At 41.6% G+C, this 18,455-nt stretch overlaps 1 long non-coding RNA gene across 1 annotated transcript; it reads left to right on the forward strand.

Moving 5' to 3' along the window:
• Positions 1-551: 551 nt before the first annotated feature.
• On the forward strand, positions 552-9,861 carry LOC149122066 (uncharacterized). Its single transcript, XR_016221356.1, has 3 exons — positions 552-1,056; positions 4,583-4,697; positions 9,741-9,861. It is a non-coding gene; the product is annotated as an uncharacterized LOC149122066 (long non-coding RNA).
• The last annotated feature ends 8,594 nt before the right edge of the window (positions 9,862-18,455 follow it).

The raw sequence follows: 18,455 nt of genomic DNA on the forward strand, positions 1-18,455 counted from the left end.
GATTTTAACCGAGGTGATAAATAAGAAAGCAGTTGCAGAAATTTAGGTTTTCCTGTATGCATTTTCATTTTCCCTCTATTAAATCCTAAATACAAGAACTTCAGGGGGAGATGGTTTCTCTGGTGCTTTCACCTCTTTTCTCGTGCTCTTACTTCTCTCTGAAATATCTTCCACTCTAACACAATCCTCAGAATTCTCATGGCGAGCAGCAGTGAGAACAAGAAAAATGTGTCTGAACAGCATCACCTGGAGTTCGGAATGCAGCCCACTTAGATCTGAATGCGTGTGTTGTTTGCTACTTGTGGGGAGCAACTGAGACTAGACTAAGTTACTGGAATTAAGACTAATTCTATGCATCTGCTCTCCCACAATATGGCGCTGGGGAGGAGTAAACTTCTACGCAGCTGCCTCTCGCCAACTTGACTGATAAACTGCAGGAGCTGATCCTGCTCCTGATTGGAGGAGAACAGCGTGCTCAGCGTGTAGGTAGCAGAGCATGGATTGGTGGAAGAGGACTATAAAGGAGGAGAGAGACAACATGCACCAGGAGCACCTGAGGAGCACCTGAGCAGCCCCCACCCCACCCCAGAGAGCCAGCTGGCGGTGTGCCGCTCCTCCGCGGAAGCGGGGAAAGTGGCGGGGGGTGCCGCCCCCTCCACGGAGGTGGAGGGGCCGGCAGCTAACCCGGGACGGCGTCGTTCCTCCGCGAGTGAGGCACCAGCAGCTAACCCGGGAAGAGCCGAGCAGATAAAAGAACAGCGCAGGGTCTGGTGTCGTCCCTCCGCGAATGGGGGAGCAACACTACTGTGATAAATAAATCAATAACTTATTTTTTTGATTTTTATTTATTTGTTTATTTGGGGAGGGAGAGAAAGAGAGAGAGAGAAAAGAAAGACCTCCCATCCTCTGGATTACTCCCCAAATGCCAGTAAATTTCAGGGCTGGCCAGGCTGAAGCCCCAATCCTGGGACTCAATTAGCGTCTTCCACAAGAGTGCGAAGGGTGTGAATTGGCAGGAAGCTGGATCAGAAGCAGAGGAGCCAAGACTCAAACCAGGTACTCAAGTATAGGTTGTGGGTGTTCCAAGTCGCTATATAACTGCTGTGCCAAATGCCCACCATGTGTAAATAAGACTCTATGCCTGGAAAATAGGATTATGACTAGGGTTGACGTTAAGGAGCCATCCTACTTTCTACGAAAGTGATTGAGACGCAGTGATATTTCTTAAGGGTTGATATAACTTTGATCAAATTTAGATATTCAAGGAGCACATGGAAATGATGACAAACAATGACAATTATGCTATGATACATAAACCTGAATACAATTGAACATACATTTGAAATGGGAGAGTGCTTAAAATTTAGTATTGATATTCATGAAAGTTTCTCTCACCACTAGAAATGATGTCAATTTTTCTTTTTATATGAACATCTGTTGGGGTTTTGACTCATCAGCTCCTTAAGAATTTCCCACCCTTCAAAGCGTCTACAATTCCACAGCTCTCTGTGCACTAGGTATGGACTGGATAGAGCTCGGAGACATATTAAATGAGCAGGTGAGGGTGGTAGAGAAAATCGGGTGACTGTGGTTTGTGGTTGGATACTGCAGAGGCTGATACAACTAATGAAATAGGGGTGATATGGGAAGAGCCAAGGGTTTGGAGGGTAGTATTGGATTCTGAGCTAGTCCTGCTCCCAGCTAGTCTTTATCTTTTCATTTAGTGACGGTGAGGATTACTCACGCTCTTACAGAGTACCACCAGCTCTGCTGAGTTTAATCTTCATGGGGCAATTACCATGACTGGACATCTGTCTGGCTGGAAACTGCTAACTTTCCTATCTTAGGGCAACTTTAAGCTGCAGAGAGGAAATTGTCTGGGCACAAAGTGGTTGATTTGTACAGAAAACACTTTAGCAGAACTGACAGAGCAAGTTTGGCTTAATGGTTTCTTTCCAAGCTTCTTGGCTCCAGGAAAGTAAGCGTAAGTCAGTTAATAGCCTATGAATTTCTTGTAGATTTTAAAAAACGGAGTTTTTCACAAGGAAGAGGAGGAACTGAATGCACACTGAGCTGGACTTAAACTCTTTGAGTGATGCTGTTTAAATTTGCTAGGCATGAACACATTGCTGGAAGTTTCCTATTGGCTCATTTCACTGAACTGAACCTACTGGTAGTTGTTATTTGATAATCAGTAGCTGGACTCCAGGGAATGCTACCAGGCTTCTCTTCCTCTAACCATAACTGTAGGTCACTCACCACGGCTCTCTGAGGTTCTTATGTTTCACCTGAACTTCATAACCAGGAATAGATTAGCCTTCTTGGTATTGATGTGTAACCTTATAGGCATAACCTTCTCTTTCATAGGCATAAAATACAATGCCTGTATTCAGCCAGGGCCCCGGGTCCCTGTTCCTAGAGCTTCTTTCCCCACAGTCTAGCAGGGCGGGAGAATGAATGTTATAATGCCATGTGTTCCAAAATCAACTGTGGGCCCCTGGCTCCTTTCTAAGTGCTGAAATTTGTATTTTATGAAACTGCATTTCAGAGTGAAGACATCAGAAATTCTAGATTGGAAGTGAGGCTTTGGCTACAACATAACACTAGAAATGCATTTAGTGCTCTGGGACATGTTCAAAAATATTGAGTGCATTTAAAAACTGGGGAGGGAGCAAAATGTAAAGACAGCCCCAAACTGTAATATTGTTAACTTTTAAAGAAAAATATAAAAGATAAGTTATTTAATCCAACCTAGGATTCCATGTAACACTAAATGCTAATATAGTTCCAAAGTCCAAGGAAAGTCTCTAAAATGTTCACTAAGCCTCTTCAGGGAAAACTGATGGAGCATCTGTATTCTATAGCTTTCTACAAGCTCTCAAGATTAAGTTCTCACAAAACATGGCAAAGAGTTGTGGAACTCTATCATAAAAACCAAGATATTGAGTCTTAAAAGGGTTAAGTTACTTACCCATGTCATACTGAATGAAAACAACCACAAATATATCTTGGGTTCTCAAATCCTTGCATCTGAAACAGAACAAAAACCTACAAATAAGTATGTATCTTTGTTCATATAAAAATGAAAAGTCTTGGAAAGCTGACCCAAAATGACAGTTTTTAATCTCATTTAGTAAAATTTAGGGTATATGTTTTCTCTCTACAGAGAGGTGCCAACTCCTCTATAACAGAAGGTTATACTCAAGCAGTTATGCAAAACTTGGACTGTGAGTGTGGTATTTGCGTATCTTTTAATTGCAAATTATCATATAGTCCGAAGTAGGTTTTCGAGGAATATAAATTTTCATTAAGATTTACAGCTACGTGATGCGAGAGAATAATTCAAAAAAGTTCATGGAAAATAGGATTATGAGATATAGTTAGTTTGGTGCAAAAATTTCAAATCCATGGTGCATTGGGTTAAGCCTACTACCCACGTGGGAGACCGAGATGAAGTCCAGGCTCCTGGCTTCAGCCTGTCCCAGCCCTGGTTCCCGTGGGCATTTGTGCAGTGAACCTGCAGATTGAGATATCTTTCTCTATCTCTCCCTCGCTCTCTGTAATTATTCCTTTCAAGTAAAATAAATAAATCTTTTTTATAAAAGTTGAGATCCACATACACAAGTGATCTCAAAAAAAATTAATGGAAGCATGGCTCTGTATCTAGAATTTATAATGCCAGTTAAGGTACCCAAATCCCACAATGCAGTACCTGGGTTTAATACCTGACCCTGGCTCTGGACTCCAACTTCCTGCCAGTGCATACCTTGGGAGACAGCAATGATGGTCCAAGTAATTGGGTCCTGCCACCCACATGGGAGACCAGGATTGAATTCTTTGTAGCTCTGGCCCTAGTCCAGCCCCAGCCATTACAGGCAGTTTGGGGACTGAACCAGGAGTTCTGCTTTCTCTCTCTCTCCTTTCTTCTCAAATTAAAAAAAAAAGTATGTGAAAAATTATATTATAGCATGCTTATTTTGGTGCAAAACTGTTTTGCAATCTAAAATCAAGTATCCACACCCTTGTGTGAATGTCCTGGGACCTGAAACTAGGCACTCTATTGTGGGATGTGGGCTTCTCAATTGCGAGGCTGAATCTGTGATCCATTTTGTCCCACCAATGTTTTGAAGTAGCCTCGAATACTTCTGACTGGAACACAGAGAGAAATCATTTATGATTGCCTTCTGACTTTGAGAAACATAATTGTGAAGCAAGCAGCCTTTGAAGAAGAAAAGCGATGGTCTATTTGGTTAATGCTGTGTAGTACTGAGCAGACTGCTGCTGCTGACACTGTCACAGCAGGTGCACAGCAGAACTGATGACACAGAGTATTCACTCAACAAAAGAACCTGTGATTCTCACGTGCCTGGAACTGCAAAATGACCTACGGTCAACTTGTACTCTCAAAAGTTGGGCTCTCTACTGATTTCTTAAAAAATAACATGTTTGGAAAAATCATGGAATGCTTTAATTTTATATTTTATTTTATATTTATAAAAAGATGATCATGAGTTTGTGAAATACATATTTGAGAGTTTGAAATTCCTGGTCAATTAAACTTGCAAGTTTTATTCCTATCTAGTACATTATTGAAAGGAGAGACAAGAAGGAAGAGAATAAGAAGAAAACAGTGAGTGGAAAGAGAAGAGGAAGAAGGAAAAACTTCTAGTGCATGCTATTGTCTTCTGGATAAGAAGGTGGGCATGAATAGGCTATTTTTGTAGAGTGTTAAATCAATAAATCTTAGCCTTGTTTGCACTCAGTGTAGCAGAAATGCATCCCGTCTCCTCCTCTGAGGTCATTGTGCCATGAAAACAGTGAGACAATATGGAGAAAGAAGTGAAGAAAAAACCACTAGACATTGGTCACTTCCCAGGCTTCTGTCCATTTTCTGTCAAAGATTGTGAGAGCAGGACGGGCAGTGGCATCTTGGTGTAACTCAGTCTTCATCGTAAATTCCAGTTCACCATGTCACAGAGCCAAACAGAAAGGAAATATGAGGTTCGTAGTTTGTTGTTGAAATATTTTCTTGTTAACTTGTCTCTCTCCTTAGCTTCTGTTCCACCAAGGAGGCCAGTCAATCAAGATTGGACAACTACAGCTAGGGCGCTGTGAAACCCAGAATTAGGCTGTCCCTCAGGCAAGAACGTGGAGAGGCAGGGGTGAGGGACTCAGAGAAAATAATGGATGTCTCCAAGGGAAATGCAGCATCCAAAATGGGTGCCATGGGTTAAGTCATAGCCAAGCAAAGGGACTGAGATATCTCAGGGGAGGGTACAGCTTAAGGAAGAGTAGACATAGGAGGAGACCTGAGCAGTGGGGAAGCTCCTTTGCCAATGGCAGGACCCAAGACACAAACTGGGATTTGAGTTCCAAGTAGAGAGACAAGCGAGTTGGCTAAGGAGAGGCCAGATTCTACACTTGGACATGAAAAACCAAGAGAAAAGATTAGACCCAAGGAGTAGGACAACACCTCTTGCTCTTTCAGACTGGGATCTGACAGTAGAAGCACCCATGGGACAGTGGTTGAGCAACAGATGTGAGAAGTGGGGCTGTGGAAGAACTTCCTGCAAGATGTGAGGGTGCAAGTTGGTGACACCCCCTTCCCCTGGTGGATGGTGCAAGGACGCGTCCCAGGCCATGTTTGTGGCCTTGTATATGGGAGAATCAAAAAGGAACAACTGAATTGAAAAGGTGAAGCAAGAACAGGATGCAGAAAGTCTGGCGGGCAAGATAAGAATGGAAAGATAGAATAACTGGAGTTTATGGACTTTTTCAATGGATGAAGTGAGACAGGATGGAGTTTGAAAAGCAAGACAGAGGAGAATGATTGCGTTCTTAAAAACAGAGAGAGCTTCCCCTCTTAAGCCTTTTCGGGGTAATGAGACCCTGGTTCACGGCAGAACAACAGACTAAAGACTCCATCTGTGAATGCAGAGGAGCTGCTTGATTCAGGATAGGTCCTGAGGGCTCCTACACAAGAGGAAAGAGCAGGCATGGCCGAGGAGAGGCAGCCGATTAGACCAAACCAGCAGGGCCTGATATTCCTCTGCCCATTAGAAGCCTAATCACTCTTCCCTGTCTTTAATTTTCCTTTCCTGTGGCCAAGACTTGGGATACTTGACGCTAACATATGCTAAAGCACTCAGAGCAGCGACTGGCCTCTAGGAGACACAGCCCATTTAGCGAATGGCACAGTAATACCTACTGCACATAGCTGTGCATCCACAGAACACATGAATGACACTGTGGGGGGGGGGGGGCTTCTACACTACATGGGCGCATCATATCTGTCAGATGATCCTTCTGAGGAGGAATCCCTTCATTCTGAGAACTTGGCCCTTGCCATAGATAAGAAGCTGTTCCACATCTGGCAGGTGTGAGGGCAGAAGGAAGATGCTGTGACCCCGCCCCCAATCCACCACCAAGGCATGGCTGGGTGTTTACCAGCTGCTGTCCTGGAGCCACTGATGTCACTGAGCAATTCTTGGGGTGCAGAACCAACAATGCTATCTTGAGCCGCCACAACTCACCACTCCCAAAGCCCACACAAGCCGTAGGAGCTGAAATCAAGGCCAGAAAATGGGGTGTGGTTGGGGGATTGGATGGGAATCACAGAAGTGAGAAATGGAGAAGTGAACATATCCATCTTGTCTCTCTGGTGCTGCGAGGAAACACAAGCAATTTGTTTTACTTCAGGCTTCAGAGGTTCTGCAGGAGTCTCCCTAGAGCAAGACTCCCCAGAAGCCAGCCAACCTCCATTTTCTGCAAAGTGCAAAAATTCTGGTGCTCCCCAGGATGCTGTGTCACAGTCCGTTTTCCTTTAGGAGGAAAACTAAGGGAAAAAGAAATGTGTTTCTTCATTTGTTGTTTTAGGAAAGTTTTGAGATCAGAGTTTCTTAAACTCAGGGTGCATCGGGTGATCACCTGGGACCTTGCACAAATAAGGATTTTTGTGCAACAGGGCTGGGAGGAGGAGCCAAAATTCCTCAACCTTGCACCAAACCCCCAGGGATTCCAGAGCTGCTGATTGCCCGAGAAGCACAGTAGCAGGCAATTAGGATTGCGAATCTGAAAATAACTACTGTGCAGTACACATACACATTGTGAAGCATACAGACAGAACGGGAAAGACTTTTGTTATCAAATGTTTTGAAAATGAATACATGTTGCTCTCCTGAAGTGCACGCTCTCCTTTGCAAGTATTTGCAGTTCCTTTGTAAAATCAAGATGCATGTATAACTTACATGTGAAGGATGCTGAATCAGAAACCTCGTATATCCAGGGAAAAGTTAGTATCATGTGTTGGACTGTCTTCCTCAGTGTCCTCATCTATTAAAGGAACCAAACACTATAACAGTTGTGTATGCTACAATAACATCTAGCAGCAAGCTTTAGCCCGAGGCTTGGAATTCTGGTGTCCCATATTGGACAGCTGGGTTCAATTCCCAACTCCGGCTCCTGACTCCTGCCTCCCATCAATGCAGACCCTTGAAGGCAGCTGTGATGACTCAAGTGATTGGGCTCCTGTTGCCAATATGGGAGACCTGGATTGTGATCCCGGCTTGTGTCTTCAGCCCCAGCTCAGTCCCAGCTGTGGCAGGTATTTGGGGAGTGAACCAGCAGATGGCAGCTGTCTCCATGCCTGTTCTTCCCTGTCCCTCTCTATCTCTCAGCTGGAGCAAAAATAATTCAAAAATAACACACATATGGGTGTTTGTTACATTTCAACCTAGAGTTGAAGGTATTTTGTTAGAGCAGAAAACAATACTGTGCACTCAAAATTTAGGTATGAATGCACATATTATTTCTTAACAGTCATATAAATTATAACACAATATCCCATATTAAAAAGTAAGCATTTATACTATCAATTTTAATTGCTCCATTCAATGCATTTATGATCTTGTATTTAAGTATTCACATCACTTTTACCACATGTTTCAAGTTGTACTTATTTTCTATTTTTTAAATATTATCATACTATTAGCGTACCATAATGCCATCCTTACAAACATCACATGTACACACTGTGGTTGTGAATTCAAAATCAAGCATTGCTGGAACAAAGGGTTATGCCAATTTTTAAAAGCTTTTGTTATATGCCCATTTCCAAAGAATCTGCAAAAGGTTTTACCAGCATCTAGTCCCACAAGGAAAGGGGAAGCAAGTGCAAAGCATGGACATGTGGTGGTGTGAGAGAGGGGCGCATGGTCAGAGAGGTCAACATGCCAGACAGCACAAGCCTGGTAAGTGACAGCTAGGGCTTTTATAGTCACTGTGAGTGAGACAGGTCACAGAGAAAGGTTAGAAGCAATGGCTGGTTTAAGATTTAAAATAATCAACGCAAAGCACTAAGATAAGCAAGTAGGTCATTGTAGTAGGCGGAGGTTGCCTGTAGGTGAGAGACCCCAAAGACTTTAGTTTCAGGATATTGGGGTAGAAGTTGAATTCTGGATACAAAGCAAAGAGAATGACAGGATTTGCTAAATATGAGAAAAAATTGTTAAGGAAGACTTCTAGGCTTTTGGCCTGAGTAAATGGGAAGAGAGATTGCCATTTTCTGAGATGGAGGGAGCTGTGGGTTGACTAGGTTTACAGAAGAACGATCAGCCATCTAGTTTGACCAAGTTGAGTCTGAGATGTCTTTGGCAGTTCAAGTGGGTAGCTGAACAAACAAGACTGGGATTCTGTAGTCATAGTTCTGTTGAGGTTCTCAACTATTTTCGAGTTCATGACCATTATTTTCACAAAGGTGCTATTGTTTCTTAAAAATTTTCTTTTTTCTTAATATGGATTGATGTACAGAAATTTCTTTTTACTCTTTAAGTGTTTAGATCTTCTTGTAAGATGGTAGCTTTCTTTCCTTTTTATTCTTGATTAGTCCAGTTAACAACTGGCTATATTTTCATTTGTTTTCTTAAGTAGGTCTGGATATTATTTAATTTTCACCATTTTCTCTTTACAGATTCCTTGATTTTGTTCTATATTTGTTGACTTCTATGTTCAGTTTCCTTGTGTCCTCAGCTAACTTTTTACTTTGAGTACTTACTTAATTTTCATTGTTTTTGTTTACCAATAAAATTATCTAACACTATGAATTTATTTCCAATAAAAGCTATAATGAGAACCTAGGTATATATATTTATGCATATAATTCCTATTTTTGTATTTTGTAGTGCTTCATATTTCTAGGTCAGAATTATTGACACAAAAAGCATTTAATATATTGTGCTTATTCTCTAAAAATGTAAAACTTGTTTGACTTTTATGTTGTATTTTGTTATTAATTTGTATTTTTTCTGAGCAATATTGTATAGACTATAAAAATTCTGTATTTTGCATTGCTGAGTTTTGTATATTTTGAGTATGCTTTTAGAAGTAGCAACTAGTTGATGAGGGACTAAATCCAATACCATCCTTTATATCAACCTAATTACTTTTACAATGAAATTTTTAAAACTTCCTTTTCTTATGTAAATAGAGATTTAAAAAATTTATCAGACGTAATTAAAGAACCTCAGCCTCATTTTCTCTTATTGACATCTTGATCTGTCTAATGTTGTTGATCTCCAGAATCTTATTACTTTGATCCCTTTTTCAACTTCAGGATATTTCTCTGTATTTTATTGCCCCAAGAAGCATGACCTTAAACTATTTTACTAAAGATATCAGTGCTTAGCAATACTACAGGAGACCCAAGCTAACACCAAACTTATCCCTGAGTTTTCTTCTTCCAGGGAAGGTGGCTCTTCTGTACCTTCATCTTCCACTCTTGCTGACAGCTTGATGAAAACACCATGAGATAAGCAGAGCTGTGTTGGAGAGAGAGAACTGTCAGATCCTGGTTTGGCCCATGTACAGATGTCTCTATTCCAAGAGGTACCACGAGTAGGGTTCGGTCATTTCAACTGGGACAGGGAGATGATTATTTTTTCAGCCTAAGTACATTCAAAGTCCTACAGCTTTTTGTAACGCTACACACTAACTGAAAAGAGATGATAATTCTAGAATATCATGGAAGAGAGCAGCATGCGGGGAGGAAGAGGAAGTCTCTCTTTAATAGCAAGGAGATTAAGATGGAAAAGATTATCATGGGGAGGAAGTATTTCAATGTTATCTATCACTGATTATTTATTTATTTCTACATTCATGTAATGGGTGTTTTCTATCTGCTAGCTAATCTACAGAGAGTAATTTGACAGTTACTGTTATTCTAATTATTGTCTTTGTGCTGTGGCTATCTGCAGAAGAAATCATTTTCAGGTGAAGATGAGAGGGTGGGAGAGAAGGAGTCAGCACATTTTTGTGAAAGAATAGTAGTTTTGAGTTGGACTCCACAGGGGGACAGATGTCTGCTCTTCAGACCTAGTCCATTTGCACTGAGTAGAATCATTGCTGACTCTCTCACTGGTGTGTCAAGCAGTCCATGTCCCAGTGTCTGTTGATCAAGGTCAACGGTTTCCTTACCCTTTGTGTCACTTAGGTCCAACTTCCTCTTATTTGGCCTCACTTTTGGTAATTTAGTTTTTGAAATGAGCAGTGACTGGATGATACCCCCAATCAACAATAAAGAGTACTCCTGTCCTGCATTTTAATCTACACATTTTAATGAAGGGAAAATAAGAGGATTCAGGTAACATTTAAAAAAAAGAAAGAAAACCCAGTCAAATAAGGATGATACTCAGGCAAAGGCATTTTGAATCATGGTCTTTTGTAGGCAGTTAGTGACTAATTGGAGAAGACTGAGGCATCACACACCATATGCTGAGATAAATATGGCTTATTTTTTAAATTGCATTTGTGTCACAAAATTAAGCATTAAAACTTTGCACTCTTAAAGATTCTGATGCAAGATGAAGTTTTTGCAAATTTCTTTGTAACCACTTTGGAGATTTCTGGAGACATAAAATCTATCCTTAGACGCAGAGTATCTAAGTCACAGGAAACTATTTTTTAAAAGATGTAAAAAAGACCTCTGGGGGAGGGGGGGAACAAGTTGAAATCCAATCCACAGAGTAGCTCAAATGACAGCTAATATTCAGACCGAGAGATGCTTTCCAATGAGCAAAAGCCATCCACGGCAAGATCTCCCCGGAGTCTAGCAAAGGCAAGGAGAGTTCAGCGAGCTGACTTGTCCCAAGAAGGAGTCAAATGGAGCTGAGTTGCTGCAAGGTTGACCCTTATATTCAGAGCAAATGAGAGATTTCAGCAGAACAGGGGCCAGGCAGGTGTGTTTTGACATCATTTTCCTGCTGTAGCAAAACCAAGAATGATTTAATCAGTTCAGTGAATCTGGCTGCTGATAAAAAACATAACAAACTTACAGCCCGAATGGGAATATTGGCATTTGATTTTTACACTATACCCTGATGAAAAATAAATTTCAAATAGTAATTTATTTTAAGAAAAAAATTATTTCCTTCTTTCTTTGTTCAATATGCAAAAGTTGAAGAAACAAAAAGCCATACAGACCTTGAATACTATCGAGAACACCACTTAATCAACAGTACTAAAGCAAAAATCTAGAGACAACAAGGACAGAGTGACAGTCTCAGTCTCCCCTCTGTGTAGTAGTTTTCCAATTTTTTGTTAGCATGTAGTATTCATATATGTTTATGGGATACCATGCAGTATTTTAACATGTATACAGAGTATGCACTGCTCAACACAAGAAAATAGCATTTACACATTCTTTTCCTTATATTTGGAGCAATATTTGGTGAATAGTTCAAGCAGTGGAAAACCTTATGCATGTGTTGTGTGGTGTGTGTATGTGTCTCTCTGTGGGTGTATTATACAGATGTGACCAGGTAAGATTTCTCATATTATGACCCAACAAGGCATCTGCCAGGGTGTCCAGCTACACAAACAGACATGAAAAAGTGAATTGTCAGCAGAACTATTTGGAACAGCAAAATTCGGACACAACAGGAATACAAGCAAATAAATATTGGTGTATTTATGAGGTGGGATATGCTACCGCAGCAGTTAAGATGAATAAACAATATATCAGCATTGAGGGTGGAAGAAAACAAGACTGGCACTGTGGGCTGGGCTTCCTGTTCTCATTGCTGTCTAGAAATACTAGCAGTAGGGCTCCTATCTCACAGTGCTGCTCTGAAGACTAAATGAGTTAATGTGTAAATAGGGTCCTTAAAACAGTTTCTGGAACATAGTAAGCAATATGTGTATCTGTTGTCATTTTTAATAACTTCCATAGTTATAAAGATGATTTTTAAAATATTTATTTAATTTACTTGAAAGGCAGAGTGACAAAGAAAGGAGAGAGAGAGAGGGAGGGAGGGAGGGAGGGAGAGAATCTTCCACCTGCTGGTTCATTCCCCAAGTAGTTGAAGAATGCAGGGCTGGGCCAGGCTGAAAGGAAAAGCCAGAAATTCTCTCCAGGTCTCCCATGTGGGTGGCAAGGCCTGAGTACTTACATCCTCTTCCACTGCTTTCCTAGGTGCGTTAGCAGGTTAGCAGGCAGTTAGATCAGAAGTGGAGCAACCAGATCTGGAACCAGAGCTCCAGTATAGAATTCTGGTTTTGCAGGGGCAACTCAACCTGCTGTGTCACCAAATTGGCCCCAGGATTGTTATTTTCTGGTAGAACGGACATGTGGTCTGGATAGTCCAGAGTAATGGGCAATTTAAATAACATTTCATAATACCTCCCTTTTGAAGAGCACTTAATAGGTGTTAAGGGCTCTGTGTAAACTATCTCACTTAATTTTCATGGTACTCCTCAGTGGTGGGTATTATTGCTGCCTCAATTTTATAGAATCTCTGAGGCTCAGAAAGATCAAGTAAATTGCTCAAGAGATCTCACACTGAAAGGTGACTGCATCAGCATTTTCCCCAGAAATCTGATTGAAGGGGCTGCCCTTCACAACTAAGCTCAAAGGCCAGAACAGCATCCAAACTAAAGCCGGATTAGATCAAGATGGAAATTAAGATCAAAATGGAAATTAAATGTGATTTAAATATGTTATATTTCCACATAGGATACCACAGGCAATGCCGTATATGTCACATACATGACAGATATGTGAGTACATGCACAATATACAAAGGTCAACATTTATTTAACCATAAAATAGGAACCAACAATACCAGAAGACATCAGAGCATCTTCTTGTGCTTTAACATTTAAGTACTTTTGTCTAAAGCCTGGGTGGGGGGTGGTTAAGAGATCATGGGCTGTTCTTTTTCATGGGTGTGTCCATACATACCTTCCTTCTTTCACACTTGCAAAGAAAAGGGACAAGTGCTGCTTATGGTTTCAGGATAGATTCTTATGGATGCCAAACAGAGGTCTATATCCTAAGGATGGGGCGCCGGTACACAGAAGTTTACTTGTTTCCTGAGACTGTGCTGAAGCAATAGATCCCAAATAACTCACAGTCTGGCAATTAAAGGATATTTCTTTCTTTCCTTCAAATCATCTAGCAATAAAATCAGGCTTCAAGACTTCTCCAGGACTTCCTTGAACACGAAACCTTCAGGTTGAAAGCCCAGGCTACCCCAGGTGCCTTTTTATTTCTTGTCTGGAACAAAGTGAACCTTTTAAACAGTGTACGCTGGCTTCCTCCTGAGGTTCCAGAACGTCACCAGAGCTACTGATAACATCGCTAACATATTTTACGTCTAACTTGTAACCACTTGCTCAAGTGGGGATGCACTCAGTACAGCCATTATGGAAAACATATGGAGATTACATCAAAAATTAAAAATGGATCTATGATATGACCCAGAAATCACACTTCTGAGAATATGCCAAAGACAAATGACATCAGCATATGAAAGAGGTAACTGCACGTCCATATTTATTGCAGCACTATTCACAGTAGCAAAGATCGTCATCCCACGGTCAACCTAGATATCCACTGGTGGATGAATAAAGAAAATGTAGCACATACACGCTGGACTATTACCTAGCCATAAAAAGAAGGAAATTCATTCACTTGCAACAGAGTGGATGGAATCATTATGCTAAGTGAAATGAGCCATATGCATAACCACTAATCCCATGTTTCCTCTCATATGTGGAAGCATATATATGTCTGTGTGTATGTGTTTTATGTACATGTATATGTACACATTTATATACACTCATAAATTACAAGTATGTGTGTGTATATTCGTATGTATTTTTAAAAGTGTGGATGCCAGGCCAGCACTGCGGCTCACTAGGCTAATCCTCAGACTTGCGGCGCCGGCACACCGGGTTCTAGTCCCGGTCGGGGCGCCAGATTCTGTCCCGGTTGCCCCTCTTCCAGGCCAGCTCTCTGCTGTGGCCAGGGAGTACAGTGGAGGATGGCCCAAGTGCTTGGGCCCTGCACCCTATGGGAGACCAGGAGAAGCACCTGGCTCCCGCCATCGGATCAGCGTGGTGCACCGGCTGCAGCACACTGGCTGCGGCGGCCATTGGAGGGTGAACCAACAGCAAAGGAAGACCTTTCTCTCTGCTTTCTCTCTGTCTCTCTCTCTCTCACTGTCCATCTGCCTGTCAAAAAAAAAATTTTTTTTAAGTCAGAAAAAAATCAAGCCTTGCTAAGCCGTGCATGTATTAGGTTATTTGCAGACTTCTAAGAAGAAACCAAGTCTTTTCATCTCCAACCATATCTTGCATCTGGATTTCAAATTTCTTTAAGAATATTCTTCTTCCAGGGCCGGTGCTATGGTGCAGCGGGTTAAAACCCTGGCCTGAAGCGTCAGCATTCCATATGGGCACCGGTTCTAGTCCCGGCTGCTCCTCTTCCAATCTGGCTCTCTGCTGTGGCCTCAGAAAGCAGTGGAAGATGGCCCAAGTCCGTGGACCTCTGCACCCATGTGGGAGACTTGGAGGAAGCTCCTGTCTCCTGGCTTCAGATGTGTGCTACTCCAGCCATTGCAGCCATCTGGGGAATGAACCAGCAGATAGAAGACCACTCTCTCTCTGTCTCTACCTCTCTCTGTAACTCTGTCTTTCAAATAAAAATAAAATGGATCTTTAAAAAAAAAAAATGGCTTAAAAAAAGAATATTCTTCCTGGTAGGTTTTTTTTTTTTTAAGATTTAATTAATTTATTTATTTGAAAGAGTTACACAGAGAGAGAAGGGGAGAGAGAAAGAGAGAGAGAAAGGTCTTCCATCTGCTGGTTCACTCCCCAGTTGGCTGAAATGTCAAGAGCTGTGCTGATTCAAAGCCAGGAGCCAGGAGCTTTTTGCGGCTCTCCCATGCAGGTGCAGGGACCCAAGGACTTGGTCCATCTTCCACTGCTTTCCCAGGCCACTGTGCCACAGCGCCGGCCCCCGGTAAGTTTTGTTGTGGCATCTGAGTGGGTCTGATGATGGTGTGCCATAGCATCAGCCTTCTTTTCCGTGGGTGTTTTCTGGCTGCTCTTAGCCCAGTGCCCAGATGGTTTTTATGCTACAGAGGCCACCATCAACACTTCAACTGCTCCACACCTCTTTGTTTACCTTTGACTTCCCCCACAAACACAAATGTGGCCCACGCATCATAAAAGTCCAGCAAGAAAGGAATCACTTGAGAGACTGGTACCCATACAAGAAAAACCTGCTTGACAGGGGCAATGGGTTTAACAGTTCAGGATCTCTGACATGCTTGAATTCCAGGACTGATTTGTGTGATCTTAGAATAAAGATTTGGCTCATTGAGCAACAACAGCATAATTCGGCTTTCTCCTAAAACTTCAGTTTCGAATGGAGTACTCTGGAAAAAAAAATCTAAGAAACTAGGGGGCTGGTGCTATGGCCTAGCTGGTAAAGCCACCACCTGCGGTGCCGGCATCCCATATGGGCACGGGGTCAAGTCCTGGCTGCTCCACTTCCAATCCAACTCCCTCCTAATGTGCCTGGGAAAGCAGCAGATGATGTCCTAAGTGCTTGGAACCCTGTACCTATGTGGGAAACTCAGAGGAAGATCCAAGCTCCTGGCTTTGGACTGGCCCAGCTCTGGCTATTGTAGCCATTTGTGGGAGTGAACCACCAGATGGAAGATCTCCCTATCTCTTCCCCTATCTCTCTCTCTTTGTAGTTCTGTCTTTAAAACAAACAAATAAATCTTAAACAAACACACACACACACACAAAACTAGGGTATGCAGAGCAACCCAGAACGACTCTAGGCAGAAGCAATAAAAGAATTCAGATAGACTTGCTGGAGAGCCCTGAAAGATTGTTCCAAGTTTGGCACAGTTGTCCTGTCCAAGACCAGAATCTCAATATAATGAGTGAAGCACAGGGCTTGCTGAGTAACAGTTTTATTTATTTATTTAGGGTTTGTAAATAATTTGCCAGTGCTGAAATTTCCAGAGTTTAAAGCACAACAACCCAATTCTGAGTCCCCTGCTCCCAAAACACATTTTTTTTGTGTGTAAAATATTAAGAACACCAAGCTTTTGTCAAACTCCATGAGAATTCAAACTCCAGGAAGGAATCACCAGGAGCTACCTTTGCTGATGTGGAATTTTTTTAAAGATTTATTTTATTTATTTGAAAGACATAGTTACAGAGAGAGGAGAGGGAGAGGTCTTCCATCTGCTGGTTCACTACCCAGATGGCCGCAACAGCTGGAGCTGCACCAATCCGAAGCCAGGATCCAGGAGCTTGTTCCTGGTCTCCCACATGGTTACAGGGGCTCGAGGATTTGGGCCATCTTTTACTGCTTTCCCAGGCCACAGCAGAGAGCTGGATGGGAAGAGGAGCAGCCGGGACTAGAACCAGCAACCATATGGGATGCCGGCACTGCAGGCCAAGACTTTAATCTGCTGCCCCACAGTACCAGCCCAAGCTGATGTGTACTTGTAACACATTTCAGCCTAGTTCTTGAAACTTTCTGAATAAAATAAAATAAAATCCACCTTGAATTGTGTCTAAGTTTTCAATTTCACCAAGCCTTAGTCACAGATCAGATTCTGTGATTTCGTTCCCAACTAACCCTTCCTTCTCTAGTCTCTACCCAAACTAAAAATAATAAGATTTCATCATATCACAGAGGTAAGGTCAGAACTAAAGTCTGGGAGGTTTCTGGAAAACCTGATACCTTATATATTTTCATTATAAAGAGAGAGTAAATCTTGTATTAATTTATAAGGGCTGGGACCCTGCCCTCCTTTCTGCTCCTTGAATAATTGAAAGCCAAGACGTAGAATAACAGCACAGCTTCTGAAAAGGCCATCTGACTTCAGCTGTCATGGTGGAGCTTCCTGGATCTCGTCCGTGCACATCTCTGATGCAGCAGTACTTCAGTTTTCAAGGCTCTGAAGATACCTGCTTCTTTACCTGTGCATAGCCAACAGCCACTGGCACCTCAAGAGATGCTTTATGAGCTAGCAGTGAAAAATATTACTTAAAGTCAGAGGTTTGCCCACTGTTAGAATAAGAAGTGACCTTATCCAAGAGTATAATTAATAATACAGATCAGAGTTCTCTCTACCAGAATTCAGTGGGTAAAATGAGTCCCACCAAGCACCATCCAGAACCTGATTTAAAATTTCTAGAAAAAGTTATGGGCATCTGTATTTAAAAATGTTTTCTGCTAACTTTGAGTAGTGTAAGACCATTGTATAAGTCATCCCATACTACAAACAGCATCTGAGCCTGTATGTACAAACACATGTCCATATACAATCATTTGAAAACATGTATTTTTCATCTGCAGTTTAACAAAATAAAGTAATGTCACATTTTTAAGAAATCATGACTATGACACTTATGAATTTTCTAGGCTCTGCATTAAAATGATCTGATTTTTTTTTAGTTGCTAATGACTTGTCAGACCCTATTCCTAAGCTGAGTTCAGCAGATGTGACTTTTTCATTGCCAGGTTTGCCACTCACTTTCTGAGGGATCTGATCTCAATGTCCTCATTCTAAAATGAGGGGCTGACTATCATTGGAAACCATTTCAGTTCCAAAATTAAATCACTGTATCGAACACTGACTTGAAATCGGGGGAACTATATGGTTGAGAGACAGATTGTAAGACAAATGGCAGCTATCCACTTGTGTGCTCTCCACAGAACACTGAAGAAAAATTGCGATCTCATCTGCCTAATTGATTCTGTAATTTGAATAAAAATTACATTTGATTTGCTGTGTAAAGGGCACTGACACATGTCTTACCAGAGGCTCTAAGTGCATGATCTACAGATGCCAAAAAAGAAAAAGAATCCCTTATTCTGAGATCAGAGTGTCCTCAAGCAGAGTTTTCATGCTTATGAGATTGCTTTTGATTCCATGAAAATATATTAAATTTAAAGGTATGTATGGACAACACAAATATCAAGTGGTGGAGACAGTTTAATTCGCCTCAGATGCAGTAGTTGGGGAAGGTGAATGGTTGAGAAAGACAGATAAACCACAATTGAGTAATGGTTTGTTCTACAGACTTGAAGAGTCCTTAAGAGTTGCACAAGCAGAATAAAGAAGTCCATTAAGCTACCACAAAGG

Source organism: Oryctolagus cuniculus, chromosome 15 (assembly GCF_051225735.1).
Source record: "Oryctolagus cuniculus isolate XC-2025 breed Fujian yellow rabbit chromosome 15, ASM5122573v1, whole genome shotgun sequence".
NCBI classification, from domain to species: Eukaryota; Metazoa; Chordata; class Mammalia; order Lagomorpha; family Leporidae; genus Oryctolagus; species Oryctolagus cuniculus.